The sequence below is a fragment of the Pongo abelii genome, chromosome 21 (genome assembly GCF_028885655.2).
Source record: "Pongo abelii isolate AG06213 chromosome 21, NHGRI_mPonAbe1-v2.0_pri, whole genome shotgun sequence".
Taxonomy (NCBI): Eukaryota; Metazoa; Chordata; class Mammalia; order Primates; family Hominidae; genus Pongo; species Pongo abelii.
In genome coordinates, this window is record NC_072006.2 from 11,425,142 (window position 1) to 11,442,305 (window position 17,164).

Consider the following 17,164-nt stretch of genomic DNA (forward strand, 5'->3'; position numbering starts at 1 on the left):
GACAAACATCAAACCATATCACCATCTTAGTAAGGATCACCATCTTAGCAAGGATGGTGATATGGTTTGGATGTTTCTCTTCTCCAAAGCTCAGGTAACAACATCTCTGGGGGAAACAATCTCCAAAAGAGAGTTTCTCACCACAGTGTAAGCACCTTGAGTTTCCATAGCTTGATGACACTTGCTATGAGGACAGAAGTGTTTTCTGTCCCTCTGCTTTCTTGATGCTAGAAGTCTAAGTCTCTGGTTAGAAATTTTGAACCTCACTCTGACAAGAGTCTTGTGCAAGATCCAAAGCACAGTGAAGAGAGAATGCCTCCATAGACCACAACAGGTGCCCATCTGGTGACTGAGGTACTGTGGGTTTTACTTCTTTGTATTAGTCTGTTCTCACACTGTTAATAAAGGCATACCTGAGGCTGGGTAATATATAAAGAAAAAAGGTTAAATTGGCTCACAGTTTCACATGACTGGGGAGGCCTCAGGAAATTTACAATCATGGGAGAAGGGGAAGCAAACATGTCCTTTTTCACATGGCAGCAGGAGAGAGAATGAGAGCCGAACAAAGGGGGAAGTCCCTTATAAAAGCCTTATAAAATCATCAGATCTCATGAGCTAGTGAGAACTCACTCACTATCACAAGAACAGTATGGAGGAAACTGCCTACATGATTCAATTATCTCCACCTAGTCCCGCCCTTGATACGTGGCGATTATTACAATTCAAGGTGAGATTTTGGGTAGGGACACAGCCAAACCATATCATCCTCCAAAAAAGTATACATGGGTGGGGGATGCATGCCAATGAGAAGGTTATTCTGGATAGATTATGAGATTGCGTGATTTTATATTGGATACAACTTTGTTAAGTAATCCTGTAATAAATACAAGTGATTTGAATAGGCTATGTTCTATTCGTTTCCTTATATTATGTAAAAGTCAGTGGAATACATGAAGTGGAGATCATTATAGGTCTCAGAACCTCAGGAATTTTTCCACATTGTGAGGAATGATGGCTCAGGCTTCTTTTGTTTGTGGGACCATGTTCATCTAACCACTTGCTTCCCAATTCACTTATCTAAAAAATGGGTAATGCCTTTGGGGGATAACTAACTTTGGGATAATTGTGAGGATTAAGTTAGATACTGTATGCAAAATCACTCAGCACACTACACAGTACACGGTTGTATGTAATACATGGTAGTAAAATTAAATTTTAAAATGAGAGGGTTTTAAAACATTTTGAAATGTTTGAAGAACTAGACTTCTTTCTAGTGAATTAAAAGTATATCTTGAGCATCTTTTCCTTCTAGAACACTCTTGTTTTTCTCCACAGTTTTTTTCTGAAATGGTCTGCAAGGCATGTTACTAATACTTTGCATAACAATGAAAACTCTCTTTCTCCCTCTGTCTGTTTCTTGACAAATGTTATTCTTAATGTCTGGGTGGGCACTAGGCAAAAGAGATCAAACCAGGAAGGTCTTGTTCTCTTATATGCTCCGATGTTCCTACCTTAAGTCCTTCTCTCCCTCAGTCTCTTGGATCCTGGAATGAATAACATTGCAAATGGCAGGAGGCCATTCTACTCTCCCTGCTGTCCTACACCCAGCCAATGGTGACTTCACTCGACTTTAGCCAATTCTGTGAGCACTTGTCCTTGGGATGACTAATACAAAAGTGGCCAGTGATCCTTTTGAATAAAATATTTATAGTGCTGTAGAAATTATTAATAATGACCTAGTTAATGGGTCTTTACATCTGCAGGACACCTCATTTTCAGTGTATGGGCTTTTGAGTTCCCTTTCTTGGCTACTTCATGGAAACAAACATCAGGAAATAGCAAGAAAGAGCAATTTAAGGCAGGGCTTCGATTACCTGCTGAAAGCACCATAAGCTCCTCCCTGAAGACTGGGCAGCATATTGCTGCTGTAATAGCACTCCTTTTGTTAAAAGTTATGTCTCTTTTTCAAGGGGCATGTGGTTGAAACTGCTACTTTTGCTTTCTGCAAAACTGTAAGAGGTAAGTCAGAAATCAGAATCCCCATCAGATGTTAAGATTAGAAACCAGTCCTTTAAATGCCTGGCCAGGAATTCATAAGATCCTTTCTGAAGCAGGCCTAGCAAGGCTTTTTTCAGAATTGCTGTGTGAAACGGCAAAATTAAATGGAATAACTGAAGTAATTGTTGGAATTGTCAGTAGAGTTTTACCAGAAACGTTTGGGTTATTGTAGTCACCATCCCCCTACAATCCCTCCTTCCCACTCCTGAACTGCTTTGGTGAAGACACAGTCTGTGTGAAAAATATTTGAGTCACAGATGACTTAGTTCATTGTTCACAATGAACGTTGTGCTAAATTTAGCAGCCGTTTTTATGAGTAAAGTTTTAGAAAACCATGGCGTATTTCCTAAGCTTAGAAGATAAGAGTGTCACTTTCTCTAGCATCACCCACTTCTGACCTCAGATAAATGGGGCCCATCACTGCTTCTAAGGTTTATTGGCTGAAGGGATGTGAATATCCTCAGGGATCAGGTTTAGTACAGGGAAATATTTAGCTTACTCATGTAGTATTTAAACTAATCTCTGGAGGAGGTGGGTATTTCTGCTATGAGTGGAGAGAAGAAATAAGATCAAATGCACTAGGAAAAAAAATCTCATTTCTTCAACAATCATCCTCATCTATCTGAAAATGGTGGAAAAAATAAGAAAAAAGCTAATAATATTCCTTGTTATACCATTGAAACACAATTTCACCACATAAAGATCTTCTCGGCTGCATCCCCTACAAATACTGTAGTATATCAGTAACTTAATCAGAAAAATGATATATTGATCCACACACTTTATATAATCTACCCTCTATGTAATCTAGCCCATTATTAACAAAGAGAATGCTCCCCGTCTTTTGATTTAAATATTTCTCTAAATGGAAATTACTTTTCTGTCACACGTGAGCAATTGTTTTAATCATTTTTCTCAAGTGCACGCTATGCTAAAGTCAGCATGTTGTGGGGGTAAAAAATTAGATGGTGCTGCTAATATCTCACCACTTCTCCCTCCTTCCATCTCTTCCAACTCTCCCTCCCTTTTCTCTATTCACTTCAGCTTATGAATTTATAATGGCCAAATGAATCAGTTGAGATGAGAATGCTGATTTGTTTGAGCAATGCTATGTTGAACTGGGGAAAAAAAAAAGCCAATGCTGGGGCTTAGGTTTCTACAAACCAAACGCAGAAATCCTGAGTCACAGCCAGGTTTTTACCCAGGTGAAACACTCACCCAGGTGTGCACCCTACCCTCTCACTGGATCCATTCGTGGCTTGTCAGATCTCTTGCAGCTCCTTCGCCTCTCTTGCCCCTCATGACTCCGAAATAATTTAAGGATCTTTTTATCTGCTCCTAGATCTTTCCCTGGGCTTTAAATTACTACTCTTAGTGCTGTCACAAATGGATTAGCAGACAAAGTTCAAGCCTGGATTCCCAGGAACCGCAAGCAGACACATTGGTTTCTGTGAACCACTTTAACCAGTGCTGCGATGGACAGTAGACACGGGGAGGTCAGCTGAGCCTGCTGAGGCCCAGGAATAGACTTGCAATGCTGGTCTGTCCTGCAGGAAAAGGCCAAGGGGCACGGAGGCTACTCTAGGTAATATGTGTTCCCAAATCCCACAGTTACCTGAAGCAGCCAGGTAGATGATCACAGGGGAAAAAAATCAAAAATTTTGAGCATCAAGTTTTAAACCAGTGTCTTGGGTCAGATTTCCCAGAAGCAGACCCTGAAATGAGGATTTACGTACAATGATTTATCAAATAATGACTCCCAGGGAAAATAGGTAAGGCAGAGAGGGACTGCAGGACACGGAAAGAGAGGAATCTCAGACAAGCTGCAATCTCAGATAAGGTCCTACAGTGGCTGGTTTGTGCCTGATCCCACAGGGGCCTCTGGGAGCTGGAAAGCCACATCTCAGAGTTGCCTGGACCTAAGGAGAGGAAGCTGAGCTTTCTTGTGACCTGTCAGTTATGGATTCAGGGTTTTGGTGAGAAAGCATAATTTTTAGGCAGTTTTGCATATAGATAAAGAGGTCTCAAGGCAGCTGGAAGTTCTGGCATTGGCAATAAATACCACCGAAGCCAGGAGGTGTGTGAAAACACTACAATGACATTCAAGGGCATTTGGGTGTTGCATTGACTTTACTGTCTCCGCCCAAGGTGGCTTTTCATTTCATTTCATTTCATTTCGTCCTTTCACAATATAGTCCCTGCCACATCCTCTGTGGGTCGGGTCGCTAATACAGCCTCACATTTCTTTCTCTCCTTGATTTGCTTCTGCTGAAACTTTCTGCTGTGCAAGTTAGTCTTCAGTGAGAAGCTTTGGTAGGACAAGGATGACCTCTAGTGGTTATTTTGAGATCTGGCATCCAGAGAGACACTTCTGGACTAGAATCAACAACCCAGGGTGTGAGTGGTTCTCAACAGCATTTGGAATTGTCACTGTCAGGGCTGCCTTCTCAGGTACTCTCCATACTCCCCCTCACTCCCAGCACACATGAATTTAAAATCTGCTTGACACATGGCATAGATATGGATATTAATATGCCTTTATTGCTAACCTTATAGTCACTTTGATTGATTTTGAAAATACACATTTTAGGAGAAAGCTGACATTTCACTTTCAAACCTACTTGTATGTTTGTTTTGATATGGAGCCCTGCAGAGTTTGTAGATAGTTGATTTAATCCATTTATAGAAAAGCAGCAATAGCACCTTGAGCTCGGAGAGTAGAAACTTCCTAGAAAACAATTAACACAACCTGTAGTTCCCTCCAGGGGCACCACGGGGTGGCTGGAAGGCACAGAACCTGGTGTCTCAAGTCATTCACTCTAGGAGCAGGAATTTGAAGCCAGATAACCTGGCTTCAAGACCCACAAGCTGTCCACAACACCCTGCCAGAATATGATTAAACAAATGTAAATCTGGGTTTCTACTTCATCTAACAGGGTGGTTCTCAACTCAGGGCTATTTTGACCTCTCATTCCTCCCCTCTTCCCCTTTCCCCAGGGTCATTTGCTGATGTCCAAGGACATTTTTGCTTGTTCCGACTGAAGGGGGTCACTACTGGCATCTACTGGGTAAAGGCCAGGGATGCTGCTAAACAACCTACAAGCACAATACAGCTCCTCACAAAGAATAATCAGAACCCAAACGACAATGTGCCAAGGTTAAGAAACCCTACTCAAGAGATGATATTAATCAATAGGTGAATTTTGAAAGAATGAAGAATGATGAGTGCTGGAAGGCCTAAGCAATTATCTGGGTGTGCATTTGTTTTCTAAGTCCATTCTGGGGCATATTTGCTCACTAACAAGCCATTGGGTAGAGCTGGTACCTGAAAAATAGGTTTGTTCAGGCTTATTCTGGCACACATCTCATCACACTGGCCAGAGCTGTCAAGACAGAACCTTCATTCTGCTTGTTGCAAATGAGCACTGGCGATTGCCTTTCTCCATGATTTTAAGCACGTTCCTTTTGCTTCATGCTTGAGTTGCTCACATCCTGGCTCCTGATTTAGCATTTCACCAAATGCCCTTCATGTGCTCCAGCTAGCCTCCCTGTGTGAAGGGTTGACACATGATGGGGTCTGAAGGCTTATTTGCATTTCTTCTTGGGTCTGTTTTCTGTCTCCTCTAGGAGATTGCTTAATTGCTTTTCAAACAGCTATCATGTCCTCCTAGCTTTACAGCTTCTTCCCAAAGACGATTACAACATCTTATTATTTTTCAAGTAAAAATAGTGCTTCTTTACCCCTCTGTAATGTATGCAGTGTCGGTTTCAATAGCACCAGCTGTCTCTCCCCAACATGGATCTCTTTTTTTCTTTATTTCCCCTCCTTTGCTATTGTCATCCTGTTTAACCTTTCTCAGAAGAGCTTCCTAGGCACACAGTTATATTTATAGAGTCTCTGTACATCTGTGAATACAATTAAAATTTAAACACTGCATATTTAGTCTAAAGTTGACACTATTCATTTTGTAGAGAAAAATTTATTTAAACATTAATAACTAGATGTGCGAAGTACTTTCCAGGGCATCAATTCTAAGACAGGGAGAAAGAGATCATGCAGTTCTCATCTATTAGAATTGTGAGTTTGTTTGAAATATATGTGTAATTGGAGACCCAAAGCCTCATTTGAAACGTGTTACTTTATCTCATATTCCAAGCATCTGTGAACATAGATTTTGAATTAATCCTAAACTTAATCCCTGTTCTAGGCCAGCCTGTTACTGGTTTTGAGTTTGAATAGGGCTTGCATGACATTTTTTTGATGTTGCTATCAAATTTAAGTTTACAATAAATAGAACATTCCCCGTCCTGCATTTTTCAAAATAGACAATCTAAACTAAGGAAGGAAAATATGGCTAAAATACATACCGGGGATTCGAAGTCAGTTTGATCACCCCAAACCCTGCACTCTGTGCCTTCTCTGCTCCTGAGACCTGGCCAGGGATGGGCATCCACAAGGTGAAAGAACCCAGTGTGCTGCAAACTGTCACCTTAATTAACCATTAGGTAAGCACCCAAAGATGCCGCATCTCCCAAAAAAGGGCTTCTGTGGCATAGGCTGGACTCGATGATGGGGCTCAGCCTGGGAAGTAGACATGAGATTTTCTACTTCCGGCTTCCTTGAATCTAAGTCACCTGGTCTGTGAAACAGGATTCAACCAGCCATTTAGACCAATGGCTGATGCTGTCAACTACAGATGGAGAAGCTAAAGCAATAGAGAGGAAGAAGATTAGGTGCTATTGACATCTGGTCCACACCTCCCACATCTCTTTGTCGGATGGCATTTGTGGTCATCGGAGTTTGCTCTATTCTTTCATGGCAGTTTGGAAGTGCAGGCAATGAACACCCCCCTGGGAGGGCCCTTAAGCAATGATTGACAGGGGTTGGTGGATAATAATGTATCAGCACACTCCACCTTGTGAGGGGATACCTCTTAGGTGTGCAGTCTTCTCTGTCTCCCAGAGGTCTGGAGTGAATTGAGCTTCAGGGACCCACAGAGATGGCTTTGCTGATAACACACCCACCCTTTGCGGCTTTTTTCTTTTCCCTGCCTCACTTTGCCACTCTCCTACTGATGTTTCTTGGAATCACCTCCCAAATACATTATTTGTACTCAGATCCTTATTTCAGTGTCTGCTTCTTGGGGAAGCCTGTACTAAGACCAAATGTATGACTGATTCTGTCATTAATAGGCAGATCCTGTCCAAAGCTGCTGAAAGCATGGATCATGGGAAGCACCTGGGAAGAACACCTGGCACTCAAAAGCACCGGAGGTGAAAGAAATGTGTCGACCTAGCTGCATGCCCTCTCAGCCCTGTAGTGTCCACCTGCTATGGTTTAGATGTTTGTTCTCACAAAACCTCAAGTTGAAATTTGATCCCCAGTATTGGAGGTGGGGCTTAAAGGGAGGTGTTTGGATCATGGGGGCAGGTCATACATGAATAGACTAATCCCCTCCTTTGGCTGGGGGAGCAAGTAAGTTTTCATTCTATTAGTTTCTGAGAGAGCTGGTTGATGAAAAGAGTCTGGCACCTCCCCTCTTCGTCTTTCTTTCTGTCTCACCATGTGATTTCCCTGCACAGAGTGACTCCCCTTCACCTTCTGCCATGAGTGGAAGCAGCCTGAGGCTCTCACCAGATGCGGACACCCAACCTTGAACTTTCCAGCCATCAGAATCATGAGCCAAACAAACCCTCTTTCTTTATAACCTAGCCTCAAGTATTCCTTTATAGGAACACTAAACAGAGTGAGACACTACCCACTAGTGGAACTTGGCCCACGAGTTTCTCAGATTCTGACCAATAGGTTTTCCAATTCTTTCTTCCCTGGGGAAGTGACAATGGAAAGCACAGTAGCAAAATAATTGCAAAATTGATTTTCAGGTTTCCATTTCACACTCCACACTCCAAATAAAAGAACAAAGCTGAAACAAATGTTTCTCCTCACTATAGTTCAGGTTTATCCCAGGCTACTTCCACTTCAGAGTAGCAGACACTTCAAGCTGCCCTCGGTCAGAACTCTCTGAAAGCTTCCCTGCAGGAAGAGGAAATACTATTTGTCTCTATTTCATATTCAAAGCTTCTTACCATTCCCAGCCACCTGTCACTTTCAAATTCATCAAGCTAGGACTGACTATTCAAACAAGACAGTTCTTTAATTCCTCACTTTCTGGTAGGAACATGACTCAGAGCTATGAAAACCTTGTAGTACAGCCTTTTGGGTGCATTTTATTAAAAGGTAAGATTATGATCGAAGCAAAGGTTAGGCAAACATTTGCTTAATGCCTTAGAACTCAACAAAGAGGGAACATTTTCTCAAGTCAGGAAGCTGAATAAAATGGCTGCTAGGTTGAGAAAGGTCTTTACTTAAAGGTCAAACTAAAATATAATGGGAAAGAAAAATAGTTTAAAATAGATTTTTTTTTTTAAAGGGAGACTGGTGGTTCTAACTGGAGATTTGCTTCTTCTTTCAAAGTTTCAAAAATTCATATGTCAGTTTTGAAACACAATTATTCTTAAAAACAAATATATAATTGAAGCAGTGCCACTAAATTGGCCCTCAGTGCAGCCTCCAATTTAAACAAGAGGCAAGTTCTCAAGCATTTGGAGGCGCCAGCCGCCCTCCTTCCCAGCAAGACCTAACCAGCTCCTTCACAGCACCTGGCTTCTCCAGGCAGCTCCATGTTCCAGATTGCCAGACTGTGCCCCATTTGCCGCCATTTCACCCTTTCCATCAGATCCCATTTCCCAAGGGCACAACTGGGTTGAGAAATGCAGCAGCAACTCTTGAACTTGTTCTGGGGCCAGAAACATTACATTTCACAGATGCAGCTAGCACAGTGCCTTTCTGCCACAGGGAGGAATTGTGAGGCTGGCAGGGAGCTGGGTACAACACCCAGGTCTGGGAAGCTTCTCAATTTTCTGGAAGCCCCACATGTAGAGGCCATCAAGACTTCGAGCAAGCACCAGTCAATACATACTTGTTTCATGGTCAAATGAAGAGTTGGGGATGCTCTTTTTTACCCGAGCTCTTAACCACGCTCTCTAAATTCCAGCGAATTTTCTCATCCAAATCTGATTTAATCAAACCCTCTCAGGAACTTCTTTGTACTTGTTATATTGTGTAGAAGTGACATTTTGAATATCTGGATTTGATAGACGTTGTTGCCTCTGTGAGATGCATGAAAGGTAGATTAATTCTCCTAGATACATGGGCACCAGTTGTACCCATATATTTTGAAACACTTCTTTACTAGTTGGTAAATAGTTATTTCCCTGAAGCCCCCAAGAGTGTTCCTTCACTGCCACACCTGCCTCATAAGCCCCTCCGCTGGTATCACCAGGACCTCGAACAGTTACAGGGTGAATGCCCAGAAGAGCATCTGTCTTCCAGGACTCTGCTTCATTCTGATGGGCTGGTGCCTGCTCTCTGTCTGTTGTAATTCAGTGAGACTGTGCTTCCTTCTCTCTGGGATCTAGTTCTTCAAGACCTCACTACTTTGGTAGCTCTCTGAAAGCACAAACGTATTCGTATATTTTGTGCAGCTTTTCTGTTTTCTCTTATTGAGAGAGTTGGTAAGTCATAAGTCAGTCTATCACCACTGGCAGCAGGAACCATCAGTGTATTATGTGAAACAGACGTGTCCCTATGGATTAAGAGTTTGATTACTTGCAGCCAAATGAATTCTAAACTGTTAAGCTTGTTATGGCCAGGACTGTGCTATGTGTGGATCTATGCTATGTTGATGTGTGTAACGACTTGGGTGTGTGATCTAAAGGAAAGAGACTGGGCGAGCTGCCTTGATCAGAGAAGAGAACTATAACAAGCAGACTCCAGAACAAAGTAAATACTTAGGGTAATCAGAGAAGGATAATTTGGATTTCTTCATTGAGAAACAAAAGGCTAAGAGATCCATAAAGTATACTAACAGGATAAAACGGTTATTAGAGAGAAAGGTTTGGAAACTGCTGAATGGTAATATTTCTAAGTTAACAAATTGCTGAAACTCAAGAAGAAGTCATTTTGTTTTAGCTTTGCCATTAAGCACAAAGCCGAAACTTTTGGCACATGATTTATAACACTCAGAGCTCTGTAGATTTTATTAAAAAGTACTAAATAAAGCCTGAAACCTCCCAAGGTGTCCCACAGCCTGCAATATGAAGAGATAAAGGGCTTTTTCCAAGGTCAGACATTAGGCATGGGTATAAGTGATTAAAGGAGACACACAGTTAAAATGCTTATGCACGCACACATACACAGGTAGTTGGTAGGAATAGCCTGTCTAAATCTCATGCCTTCTGTGACACATTGAATTTTCCAAATATGGCCCTATCAGCATGTCCCATCACCCATGTTCCTTTTCTTGGCACTGGGTGGGCCTGTGACTAGGTGAACAGGATACTGTGTGACTTCTAAGGATAAGTCCTTGGAGTCATACAACTTTCAATAGCCCTCTTGGAAATCTTGACTTTGGATCCTGCCACCAACTACATGGAAAGGCCACTATAGGCTGTTCTGGCCACAGGCCTTATCTGAGGTCCTAGATGACAGCTCACATTGGCCACCCATCATCTGTATCATCTGCAGCAGCCATATGAGTGAGACTTCAGAAGATCCCTGCCCCAGTCTTTAAGCATGCCCCGTGGAGCTGAGATGAGCTGTTCCCACTGAGAAACTCCTTTTTCAGATTCATAGGGAAAATACATGCTTTAAACCACTAGGTTTAGGAGTGGTTTTACATGCAGCAACAGCTAACTCCTCTTCCCTATATCTGAGTGTAATGCTTATGAGAGTTGCTCAGATACCACTTAAGACAGAGAAAGAACCTGGAGAGACATACAGTGTACTAGGAACATTAGCTGATCCAACAAACATTAAAGGCAAAGCTCTGGCTTAATAAAGCCTCTATCTAGATCTGACATGAGGTCTTTCCTTGTGGAGATGATTGGCAGAAATATAAAGGCAGTTCTGGCCCCAACCTTTAAATGATACTGGTTTTAAGGTCCCTGTGCATGGCTTTTTTGAGAAAAAAATTAAAGATAAAAGTCAAAGGGTATTTGACAGAGATCACCAATTGAATCCGCAAATTCATTTTCTCCTTCTTCCTTTAGTAGTAGTAAGTTCCTGAATTTTAGCAGTGCACAGACCACTCAGAATCAAGATTCCTATTTCGGGTGCTTGTGATGCTTCACGCTGCTGCCCTGCGGTCCGTGTAACCTCATGGCAGCCCTGGAAGACAGGTTCAGGCATCAAGCACACATGGAGTCTTTCTATTCTTTCTTCTCTGAAGCTGTGGAAGGACAAGTGTGGGCATAATCTGGGCCTGTAGGAACAACTGCCTTCAGCCAATGGGGGATGGTAGTAGGTGGATAGAGGCCACCACCTCCTCTTCCTTGGATGGACTAATTCTGAGCTGTGTTCAACAAGGTTTCCCAAAGGCTTCCTGTGGGATTGAACCCCAGATGCCTAGAGCAGCAAGAAGCTCAATGACACTCCCTCTACTGGCTTTTCTTCTTCCCTTGACTCACTTTTATTACTCAGTCACTTCTATATTTTGGAAGCACCTCCTAGTAAAGTACTTGTGCCCAAGTCCTTATTTCAGGGTCTGCTTTTGAGGAAACCCCAACTAACACAATTACGTTTCCCAGCTTTTCTTGCAGCCAGATGTCACCATGAAACTCTGATCTGCTTCCCTGTGCTGTTACTCTATAAATTGTGGTGACTCTTTTGTTTCCCTTAGTCAACAGTGCTAGAATATGGCCTGTTGTCTCAACTTTCTTAGTATAGCAGTTAAGATTTTGAACTTTAGAGCCCTAGAGTCAGACTTCTAGGGTTCAAATCCTGGCTCAGCCACTTGCTGGCTGTATGATCTTTGGATGGCAGCTTAATCTTGCTGTGTCTCAGTTTCTTCATTTGTAAAAAATATATATATATGATGATGATAATAGTAATCTTGTTATGGGTGCTAAGTAAGGAAACATATGTAAAGTAATGAGAAACATGCCTGATAGATTGTAATAGTCTGTTTCGTGTTACTGTAATAGAATACTTAAGCTTGGGTAATTTATAAAGATAAGAGCTTTATTTAGTTTATCATTCTGTAGGCTGGGAAGTTCAAGATTGGGCAGCTGCATCTGCTGAGGGCCTCAGGCTGCTTCCACTGATGGAAGAAAGTGGAAGGGGAGTGGGCATGTGCAAAGAGATCACACAGTGAGAGAGGAAGCAAGAGAGACAAACCAAGGAAGCCAGAACCTTTTTAACAACCTGCTCTTTCAGGAACTAATTCATTCTTATGAGAACCAGAAGTCACTTACCCCTGCAGGAGGGCATTACTCTATTCATGAGGGATCCACCTCCCACTAGGTACCACCTTCCAACACTGCCACATTGGGATCAAATTTCAACATGAATTTTGTTGGGGACAAGCCACATCCAAACCATAGCATAATGTTAAATCATAAAAATACTGTTATATATATTCTTAATAAAATATCTAACCACTTCTTGATAAATAAAAATGGTTGATTCCCACACTTGTGCTTAGGTGCACCAAAGTGTGAATGATTTGGAGACCAAGGCAAGAACTCTGGCTCTGGAATCAAATCAAGAGAATGCCTTAATTGCAACTGTGCTGCTATTGTTGAGAAGACAACTTGACAACTCACTGTTGGTGAAGTAACTTTCTGAAGACTTGAACCTCATGCATTTCCTCCAGAAACAGACACAGGTGGAGGACCCAAGGTTAGGGATGAGGAGCACATGATGATAGGGCCATGTGGCACCTCAGGGACTTGTTAATCGGTCATGTAATTAGGAGCCTCTTGCTTGGCTCTGCTTGCTCTAATGTTTGTGTGGTTTGTAATGTCTGTGTAATGTGAGAAAAGACAAGCCAAATAGAAAATAAAGATGGTTTCTTGCTTCTCATGAGATGCTTATACCTTGTCCATAGGCACAGAGACACACTCATTCAGCTTAATTTCGAGGTTTATTTTGTGTCTATATTAAATCCATCAAGAGTCTCAGCTTAGGATCCCTAAACTGAAAATGAAACTGTCATTGGATAGATCTTTTAATCTTGGAAACAAATTTGGGGAAAGAAAAGCCTTTTTTTAAAGGTGGAATATGTTTTGAAAATGTTGCAGACAGGGCCACAAGACATGAACCAAGACTTAAGTATCAAAAGATAATATTCACTCTATGTTCCTAATTTGGACCACTCAGAAATTTCCATCTCAAGAGTGATTCCTTTTCAATAACGAGTTGGAAAAAGCTAATTAGGTGAATGGAGTTCTATTGTTTTTGTCATGTGAATATAATGGATTCCTTTTTAATGCTTTTTTAATGATAATTAAAAACATAGCATACTTGCTAAGTGTCAGTACTGCCTTGCCTCACTGAATCTCAAATTGATCTGATGAGATGAACAATTTTATTTTCCCATTTTACAGATGAGAGTATTGAGGCATAGAGAGGTTAAGTAACTTAACAACACCACCAAACTAGGATTTGACTTTGGAGAATCTGGCTGGAAGCTCACTATCATAACAATCATATTATGAGACAACTGTGGCTCAAAGTTTAAATTTGTTTATTATATTTCCTGAAAAATCTAAAATTTGGAATTTGAGACTTTGAAAAACTTTTATTCCTAGCAGACACTGACAGTCTTCTAATTGTTTTCTCCTCTACATTATATTCATTTTTACTCTCTCTTTTTCTAATTGAAATTAGAAATAAAATTCTTATAACTGAAAATTCACCATTTTAACCATTTTAAGAGTATAACTCCAAGGTTATACTCTTAAAATTTGTAATATTATGCAATCATTGCTAACATCTAATTCCAAAGAATATCACCCAAAAGAAAACCCTGTGCCCATTAAATAGTAACTCTCCATTCTACCTTCCCTTTAGCCTCTTGCAATCTTAGTGTACTTTATGTCTCTATGGATCTGCCTATTCTGTACATTTTCTGAAAATGGAATTATATAATATGTGGCCTTTTTAGCCTGACTTTTTTTTAGCTTAGCATAATATTTTAAAGTTTATCTATGTTGTAGTATATATTAGCACTTCATTTCCTCTTATGGGTTTATAATATTCCATTGTATGGATATGACATATTTTGTTATCCATCGATAAGTTATTGGGCATTGGCTGTTTCTACTTTTTGGATATTATGAGTAATGCGTATGTAAACATTTATGTAGAATTTTTATGTAGACATATATTTTCACTTCTCTTGGATATACACATAGGAGTTAAATTGCTGAGTCATATGGTAATACTATGTTTAACTTTCTGAGAAGCTGCCAGAATATTTTCTAGTGACTGTACCATTTTACACCCTCATCGGCAATGTATAAGGGTTCCAGATCTTTTCTAACACTTATTATTTTGTCTTATAGCCATTCTACTGGATGTAAGTAGTATTTCATTGTGATTTTGATTTGCATTTCCCTACTGACTAACAATGTTCAGAATCTTTTCATGTGCTTATTGCTCATTTGTATATCTTCTTTGCAGAAATGTTTATTCAAGTCCCATTCTCATGTTTCAATGAAGTTTTTTGTCTTTTTGTAAGAGTTCCTTATACATTCTGGTTACTAGACCCTTATCAGATACATGGTTTGCAAATATTTTCTCCCTTTATGTGGATTGTCTTTAAACCTCTTAGTAGTGTTCTTTGATGCACAAGACATTTTAGTTTTAATGAGTCAAATTTATCTCTTTTCTTTGTTATTGCTTGTGCTTTGGTGTTGTAGTTAAGAAACCATGGCCTAATCCAAGGTCACAAAGATTTGCATCTATTTTTTCCTTCAAAGAGTTTTATCACTTACATTGAGGTCTTTGATTCATTTTAGTTATTTTTTTATATGATGTTGAGGAAGGGGCTCAAATTCATTCTTTTGTATGTGGATATTCAGTTGTCCTAGAACCATTGTTGAAAAGAATTGTCTTTCCTCATGAAATGACTTTTGCATCCTTGTTGGAAATCAAATGATGTATGGGTTTATTTCTGGATTCTCAATTTTATCCCATTGATACGTATGTTTATCCTTATGCCAATAACACATTTTTGTTTACCATATTTTTGTAGTAAGTTTTGAAGCCAGAAAGTGTGAGTCCTCCAACTTTATTCTTTTTTTTTTTTTTTGAGACGGGTTCTTGCTCTGTCGCCCAGGCTGGAGGGCAGTGGCGTGATCTCAGCTCACTGCAACTTCCACCTCCCAGGTTCAAGTGATTCTACTGCCTCAGCCTCCCGAGTAGCTGGGACTATAGGCGCCCGCCACCACACCTGGTTAATTTTTTGTAATTTTAGTAGAGAAAGGGTTTCATCATGTTAGCCAGGATAGTCTGGATCTCCTGACCTAATGATCCACCCACCTCGGCCTCCCAAAGTTCTGGGATTACAGGTGTGAGCAACCGTGCCCAGCCCCTCCAACTTTATTCTTATTTTCAAAGATTATTTTAGCTATTTGTATTACCCTACGATTTCATATAATATTTAGGATTAGCTTGTCCATTTCTATACAAAAGAAATCTATAATTTTGATAGGAATTGAATTGAATATATAGATAAGCTTGGGAAGTATTGTCATTTTAAGAATATTAAGTCTTTCAATCCATGATTATGAGGCTTTTCTCCAAGTTATTTAGGTCCTCTTTAATTTTTTCAGACATTACTTTGTTGTTTTGATCTAAAGTTTTTGCAATTACTTTGTTACATTTATTCATAAGTACTTTATTTCTTTTGATGATATTGCGAATGGAATTTAATTTTATTTTGTTTGTTCACTGCAAATGTATAGAAATCAATATTTGAATATTGATCTTGCATCCTGCAACTTTGCCAAACTCACTGATGGTTTGGATATTTGTCCCCTCTACATCTCGTGTTAAAATGTAATTCTCAGTGTTAGAAATGGAGCCTGGTGGGAGATAATTGGATCATCGAGGCAGATCCCTAATGAATTCTTTAGCACCATCCCTTTGGTAATAAGTTAGTTCTTGCTCAGTTAGTTCATGTGAAATCTGATTGTTAAAAAGCATGTGGCACCTCCCCCCTCACTCTCTCTTTCTCCAGCTCTTATCATGTGATGCACCTCTTCCTCCTTTACCTTCTGCCATGATTGTAAGCTTCCTCAGACCCTCAGTAGAAACAGATGCTGGCACCATGCTTACTGTACACCCTGCAAAACTGTGAGCTAACTACACTTCTCTTCTTTATAAATTACCCAGTCTCAGGTATTCCTCTATAATAAAGTCAATGGCCTAATACAGAAAACTAGTATTGAAGAGTGGGACATTGCTATGCAGATACCTGAAAATGTGGAAGCAGCTGTGGAACTGGGTAATGGACAGAGGTTCATAGAGTTTGGAGGGCTCAGAAGAAGACAGGAAGATGAGAGAAAGTTTGGAACTTTTTAGAGACTTGTTAAGTAGTTGTGACCAACATGCTGATAGGGATGTGAATAGTGAATGCCAGGCTGATGAGATCTCAGATAACAATGAGAAACTTATTGGGAACTGTAGTAAAGATCACCTGTGTTATGCCTTTGCAAAGAAATTGACTACATTGTGTTTATGTCCTAGGGATCTTTAGAAGTTTGAACTTAACAGTGATAACTTAGGACATACGGTTGAAGAAATTTCTAAGCAGCAAAGCATTCAAAGGCATTCAAGGTGTGGACTGGCTGCTTCTAAAATGCTATATTCATATGTGGGAGCAAAGAAATGACATTTAAAAGGGAAGCAGAGCATAAAAGTTTGGAAAATGTGAAGCCTAGTTATGTGATAGAAAAGAAAAGCCCATTTTCTGGTGAACAATCCAAGTGAGTTGTGGAGTATTCATCTGCTAGAGTGATTAGCATGACTCAAAGGGAGCCAGATGCTGATAGTCAAGACAATTGGAAAAAAGCCTGGAAGACTTTTCAGAGATCAATGAGGCAGCTTTTCTCATCAGAGGAAAAGAGGCCTAGAAGGAAAGAATACTTTCTTAGGAACCCTAATTTCCTAGGGTTCTGCCACCCTGTGCAGCCTCAGGACACTGCTCCCTGTATTCAGGCTGCTCCAGCCTCAGCCTCAGATCAAAGGTCCCCAGGT